The sequence below is a fragment of the Trifolium pratense genome, linkage group LG4 (assembly GCF_020283565.1).
Source record: "Trifolium pratense cultivar HEN17-A07 linkage group LG4, ARS_RC_1.1, whole genome shotgun sequence".
In the NCBI taxonomy this organism is placed as follows: Eukaryota; Viridiplantae; Streptophyta; class Magnoliopsida; order Fabales; family Fabaceae; genus Trifolium; species Trifolium pratense.
The window spans coordinates 19349145-19357084 of NC_060062.1; the positions used below are offsets into that span (position 1 = coordinate 19349145).

Consider the following 7940-nt stretch of genomic DNA (forward strand, 5'->3'; position numbering starts at 1 on the left):
CTTTTTGTGCTTTCGATACTTTTGAGCGATGTGGGACTTATGAAAATAACATCACTTTGCAATCAAGTCTAAATATGTAATAAAAAGAAACAAATCTCTCTCCTTGTGCCACTACCACCCCTCCTATTAATTGACACAACAAAAAGAAAGTTTGAAGGTTGAATATATCGAATCGCTGCAACTCTGCAAGGTGATGGAGAGACAGAGAAGTGATAAGGATGAGCAAATGATTCTAATGCAAAGATGTGTGAAGAAGTTTCACTTTGGGAACTGGGAAGAGAAAGAGAAAGCAGCAAAGGATATTGAAATGTTGGCTAAAGAAGATGTCAAGGTCACCAAGTTGATGACTGAACTTGGGGTGGTGTCCCTGTTGGTGTCGATGGCTAGCCGGCAGTGAGTCAGAGTGAAAGCTTTGATATAGCTAGCTAATGGAAGTTACATGTAAGTTTCAGATTTCTTAATTTCTTTGAACAACAATACAGCATTGTCACATTGCTGTCAGTAACATTCACAGTGTGTTAAGTGTAAGTTTAATGTGCAACTTTGACTTCAATTCAAATTTGAGTTCTTAATTCTTTAAGTGTTAATGGCTATTATATAAATATATCTGAGTAATTGGTTAATGGATTACAGTGAGTGCAGAACCATAAAATGAATGATTGAATTGGTTCAGGCTATGCTTATACCTCAATAATTTTAAGCAATTAACTAACTATTATAGTTAAAAAATTAGGATCATAAGATAAGGTGAGAGGAGACATGTCGATGAACTTTTTCAGGACATGATACATTGGTTCTTTTTTCAGGACAAGACATTGATATTGGAGGCTATAATATTATTTAAACTATCTAAATCGAGTGCTATTCCAGTTTATTAATATACATGTTTGTTTGCTGTTAAAAAAATAAATAAAAAACTGTCTCAAAGAGTTGACCCTGAAGATGAACAAGTGAATTTGCAAACTTGATCTATTCCTTGTCATCTATACTGAACTTCCCCCCCTAATGCTTCAATAGACGTTCTGCCATTTCTTAAAGACATTCTTAACTGGTGCTCAAAATTTGACGCCAAAAGTCGCGTGTTGCAAGCTTTGCAATTTGTCTGCTATGTTAGAGAATGCAAGACCAATTGTTTCTAATGGAATAATACCAATCCTCTTAGAATTTTCCTCAGTGAAAGAAATCTCCGAGAGGTAAAATAGTACAGTGGGGTAGTGTCCATGTACTTCTTGAAGTAGCTTTATAATGGAGCCATTGAGCTCAAAAAAGAGCAATGGAATTATTGTAATTGTTTAAGTATGATATGCAAATAACCCAAAATTCAGGTCCCCAAAATCAAAGAGAGACAAAAGAAAGGATGAGAATGATGAAGAACTTGGTTAAAGAAAGTTTGCTTACGAATGTGGAAACAATACCTCAGAGCAAATGCAGACAAAAAATCTTCCAAGTTAAAATGTTTGCTCATCAGCACAAGTTCAAGGAGTTTACCTTACTAAGTTATATTTTTATTTTTCTCCCCATTTCTTTTATAGTTTGAAGTTGATTCAATTTGCCAATTCATGTTCCCTCTTGATTTGTGCTATCTTTGATAGCCAATATAGAAAATGATGAATGTAAAATAAATCACACATTTCATGTCACAACATGTTCTTGATCATCTATAACCAACGAGACAATTAGAACGAGACTGTGTATTTGAAAAATAGTCTTTTGGTTCCAAACTCAAACCACCCAAATACTCATTCTAAAATTGCTTTGGTGTTGAGTTAATAACACCACATTTATAAACCTTGTAATTGAGATATAATAAGCACAATCCAATCTCCAGCATGTACACTAGCAAAATAGAATGGTTCGAGTGATAAGATCATAAGAGTGTGTTAAAAGTGAGGGTTCTTAGTACGTATTTCTTATTACAATACTTTATGATTTCTCTCTAACAATCGATAATCATTCAAATCATTTTGGCAGAAATAATCTCCCTATTAGACAACAAGCACAAAACAGATTAATTTGCCTTTAGACAAGGCTACATGTATGAATGTTTCCCCAAATTTTAGAACTCCCGTGTACCAACAAACAGGTACACCAAATGACCTTAAAGGAATGGTATCAGATTCAACTTAAGTCAATTTTACCCACACAAAAAAGGTTCATAGCTAGTGGTATCATGTTCAACTATTCATTCTGATTCCATTTGATCAACAACCACAAGAACCCTCTAAAAGTTATCATATCAAGACTTCATTTCACAAAGTAAACATGCATACACAGGCATCTCAAGGTTTTTTAACATTGAACCATAGCTATTTTGATTAGTACTCAAATTCGTAATAGTATCCAAACTATTTATTTGAAACGATACAAATTCTTAAGTGGTTATAACCGTGAAAGCATAACCTCGTAAAAATAAAATCAAGTGCACCATATACGCATTATAACGAACCATTCATCTCATAAATTTCACCTAACATTAGCATTATTTATATTTCATTTCATAATATGTTACAAGGTAATTGTGTCACTTTCACTTTAGAGAATGATACAAAAAATAGCCTGGTTCCTACACTAGACATTTGAGGGACCAAACCAGCATTCAAAAGCCCTGCGTCCTAACCTCAGAGGAAAAGTGCAACGCGGTGTTGGCCGATCCACTCCAAATAGAAAATGGGACAGGAACCACCTCAAAAATCATTAGAAATAGCAAAGGCAATAACAATCATAAGGTTTATGTCAACAATAACAACAAAAAGTCAAAAACATACCACAAGGTTTGATACAGAAGTCATGAAAATCAAAATAAGAAAACAAAGAAAGACCTAAAGATGTAACAAACAAACAATGTCATTTGGCCCGAAAAGTGACTAATGGGGAAAAAAGAAACACCAAATTATAGCATAGCAACTTGCCTATTCATTCTAAGATATTTATTTATATCCTCTAGAACCCTAACAAAAACACCACCATACACAAGTGCAGCATAGTGCAAGACAAGGTATAAACAACCAAAACATTCTGTTATGCTTTTTATCTTCATATCCTATTTTTAGCTAAAGAGAGACAAAGATTAATGATTGTTATTTTGCTTCCTCCCTTACCTTGCTTTCCTTTCTTACAAGCTTTGGCAATCAATCACAACGCATAAATACTTTTCTTATTACTTATGGCATGTTAACAACCACTTTATGTGTGCTTGACAAAGCTCAAATGATTATTACACAAGGCAAATCAAAATTGTAAAAATCATGAACTGTGAAAATAACAAAACATCCTCTTTGAATTTCCCTATATTGAAAAAATATTTCAGAAATAGTACATTCTTAAAGAAATCATCATTATATGTTTATGTATATAAATTATGGATTTACGCACGAAAATAAATGGCATTGCAATTGCCACATCAAGTTTGAACTTTGATTCCCACAACAAACAAGGCAACAATCATCAAAGGTGTTTCCACAAGACTTGATTAAAGTGGTTTCTGATATGACTTGATACAAAATTAGTTTACTATCAAATCGAAAGGATATTTCAAAAAAAAAAAATTAAACATCACACAAGCCTGGCCATTATCAACATATACTAGCAAATAACAAGGTAAAAAGATAAAACATCAAAAATAAATTAAGGTATCACCATTACAAACCACGCATAGTACATTTATGCACATAGAAGCATAGACAGCGAGAACACATTTCATATTCAATGTAATAATGCACCTTGCAACTTGATCAAGAACTTGGCAAGCTAATTGAAGAAGTAAAAAACTCCAAACAAAAAGTTCAACAAAAATTCCACATAAGTACTACATTAAAAAACTACCCCAAGTTATGTAAGCTAACTAGCACCTAGAGCAAATAGCACCATAACACATAGAAGCAGAGGTAGTGAAGCAGCAACAAATAACAGCAGTCCATGTAACCAAGACCAAAAATTTCATTGTCTGCATGCACGAAATCAGCACAACCATTTAAAGCACTAGCGCCCAAGAAGCCATCACAAAGCAAGCTTGAATGAAACACCTATTCAAAACTCAAACAAACAATTAACATTTAAAAAACACAGGGAACTGTCATAAATCATCATAATCACTAAAAATTAAATACAATCAACAAACAAATGTTATTCATTCAACCATAGAACAAGATATTTTTTGAAGAAACATATTAAACCCAGTTAACATTGCCAATAAATTTGTAAAAGCATATGGATAAGATGGAGGAACCATCAAATAAGAGGCCCTTGTCACAAGCGAACCCAGAACAAAGAAACTTCACTTGTTTAAAATCCATCAACTTGCAAGTATCAGTTAATAGCAACACACACACACAAACACGCGTGTTACTGATGGATAGGGACATAGGCTACTCCCAAACCAACAAAGCTTTCCAGTTAAGTGAATGACATTAACATAGTTTCGAAACTTCAAACAGATAATCAATGAATAAACGAACCTAAATCCATTTTTTTCAAAAAACAATTGAAAACTGAATGCAAGTGATAAACTACAACAACACAAAACCAAAAAACTAACAGAAACAAACACATTGCCTACAAAACCAAACACAAAAGATTACCTCAATAATAAGGCGGCGGCACCCCTTGGTACATTCCTCCAGGAGGGGGTCTCTGTATTGGCATAGGCTGCTGTGTCGGGTAACCATACTGTGAACCATCAGGATATCCACCAACAGAAGGAGGAGGTGCTCTTTGACCTGAAACAGGCCCAGGTCCAGCAACAGGCCCACCATACTGAGGGGCACCACCACCAATTCCAGGCCCATACCCACCAGCAGAAGGAACCTGATTACCATAAGGTTGTTGCCCATAACTATTAGGAGGAGCACCATACTGCGGCATCATTGTAGGATTAGGAGCATGATAATTAGAATTAGAGTTATCAACCGGATAGCCCGACGGGTTTTGAGGCCCGGGCTTGGTCTTTTTGTTATCCACAGCCAACTTACAAATCACTTGATGACCATCAACAATTTTGTTAGACTCAACAAGTGAAGCCCTAGCACCTTCTTCAGTTTTGTAAACAAAGAAAGCAAAACCTCTCGTTTTACCACTCGCTTTATCAAACCCTAATGGACCCTCTTCAATTTCACCATACTTAGAAAACTCACTCAATAAACTCTCAGCTGAAACTTCAAAAGGAACATTACCTACAAATACCTTACGAGCAGAAACATCACCACCAGTAGAACCAGAACCCGCCGCCGCAAGCTGCGTCACCGTCATTCTTCCATCGATTTTCTTGCTCGGTTCTTTTAAAGCAAGAATAGCACCATCAACGTGTTTGAAAACAACAAAACCATATCCCTTAGACCTACCAGTGTTCTTATCGAATATCACGATGGCTTCGTCTAGTTCACCGTAGGAAGAGAAAATTGAACTGAGTGTTTCGGTGGTTGTTTCGCCTGAGAGACCACGGACGAAGAGTTTACGGCGAGTGGTGTCGCGGTCGGCGACGGAACGTACGGAATCGAGAACGTTAGGGTGTTGGAGGGAGGCGGATTGGAGAAGGTCTAGTAGTTGTTCTTGAGTGAAGGGTTGGAGAATTTTGCGGATGTCTTCGGAGGTGAGAGGGGTGGTGGTGACGGCGGCGTCGGTTGAGAGAGGAGGAGAATTGGCGTCGCCGTTCTCTTCAGTTTTGCGCTTTTTGGAGAAGTCCATGGTACGAGCGGGTGGGAAATTGGGAATTAGGGATTTGAAGCGAAAGAGATGAAGTTGGGAGTAACTAGGTTTTACGAACTGAACCAGACAATACAATTGTATCCCGAGCATATATATATATATATATAATAATCTTTTTATATAATTTTTTTTTTTACAAAATAATCTTTTTTTACGGTAAATAATACTAGTATTTTTTATGAATGAGAAATGTCATAAGTTTTCTTGCGCTAAAAAATAAAGTAATTTTTTTCTCTTAATAGTCTAATGGCTAGACACTCACTCGTAAATACGAAGAAGTGTGAGGAATGTGAATGTTTGAATGTGATATCATCAAATACTTCCTCTTTTTCAAATTCCTTGACGTTTTACAAAAAAATTGTTTCGAATTACTTGTTGTTTTTATAATTTAAGGTTATATTTTGTCTATTATACCCTCATATAAATTGCAAATATTTAGGAGTAGTTATTGAAACCGTAAAAGATTTAATATATATTTTGAAAACTAAAGTTTTTTTAATTTTTTTTTTTGGTACATAACATATTAATTTTTTGGGTACATAATATGTTAAATTTATTAGAAAGAGAAAGTGTGTGAAAAAAATATAAAAGAAAATTATTGGTGAATCAAAATAAAGGTATAATAGAAATATAATGTGCAAAAATACACTTTTTTAAATTTTTTTTCTTTCTAAAACAACAAGTAATTTGAAACGGAAGGAGTAATATTTTTAATAGCTATCAAATTAGAGCTGCTCTTATGGAACATAAGGTCCGATTAAGTTTTTATGTATTTTATGAAAGAATAGTTTACTTTTACTTGTCTATTATCTCAAATTTTCGACCAAATGCATTTAATGCATAATTGGCGCAATTCCAGTATTGCTCATTTAAATAATATATTAAATGAGAAACATTATGAATGAAAAATATTCACAAGTCCAAGTAGAAAACATTATCTAGTTTAATGGAGTATTCACAAAGATAATTATCTTTTTAATGTTCTTTTAAAGAAGTTCATGAATCTTTTTATTAGCTGAGAAGGCAAAAGAGAAGACTTTATCTAAAATTCTCTTATTTCATTAAGCCTTGCCTTCAAATGTGATGTTGTTCGAGTTCGAATATAAAAGACTCGAAAATAATGATGTTTTATGGACTTATAATATTTTAGGGTAAATTACACTAACCTCCCTTGAGGTCTTCTTAAATAACAATAACACCCCCTTGTTATCCCATATTTTAGCTCAAGGTAAAATATGTTATAATCTCCAGTTCCAAGACATTTATTGCTATAAAAAACCTGTTGAGATGGCTTTAGGTAGCCTTAGTCTTTAATGACTTCAAGAACAAGAGAATCTTAATGGAAAAGTTTCATAGCTCGAGATTGAAAGAATCTTTCGATGGAAGCCAATGAATCGAAGTAATCAAGAATTGTGGACTTAGAGCAATTTTTATCTTTTAAGGGTGATTCGACTTCGACGGTTACAACGGTTTACAGGCCTTGGTTCATTTCAAATGCAAAGGACGCGTGGCTGAAGTTTAGTAGTTTAACGTTAGGATAGACGTTGCTTAATTTTCTATAAATAGAAGTATATGTAGTCGAAGTAGGGGTCACAATTCATTTACACAAAATCTCAAACACTCAAAGTATCCATGCTAAAGCGAGAAACGAGTTATTCGAGAAAGATGTATGAATCGGTGAACCTTTACATTTTCTTTGTAACTTTTACATTCTAAATGCAAATTTACTTTTTCATAAGTCTTTATTTTCTTAAAGCGTTTACCAATTCTGCTTTTTATTGGTTCCCTCGTTCGAGTGAACTTGCTTTAATTGCATTTAACATATGTTTCAAGAAATTAAACATATTGTTCTTTTATAAAATAAGGATGTCTTCAAAAATAAACTTCCAAGTTTCCTTTAACAAAATGCATAAACAATTGTCCCGAGATTTACTAGTTGATCTCTCAAGTAATTAATTTAAACTAGCGGTTGTTTACCAAAAATCAGTGTAAACAAATTGGCACGCCCAGTGGGACGGGTTGTTTTGTGCAATTTACATTGTTTAAAAGAAGTTTATTTTCTAAAAATCCTTTTACAAGTATTAAGACAGTTAGTGTTTATAGTTTGTGTTTTGATTTTGTATGCATTTGAGAAGTGGTAAATCTTTACCAAATTTAACTAGTGTCAAATCTAGATCAAAAATGGTTAGACCACCAAATAATAATCAAAACAATAACAACAATGTCCCAAATCCTGAAGG

At 34.0% G+C, this 7940-nt stretch overlaps 1 pseudogene; it reads right to left on the reverse strand.

Annotated features, from left to right (window-relative positions):
• Positions 1 to 3598: 3598 nt before the first annotated feature.
• LOC123924274 lies at positions 3599 to 5773 on the reverse strand (annotated as a pseudogene).
• Between the last annotated feature and the right edge of the window lie 2167 nt (positions 5774 to 7940).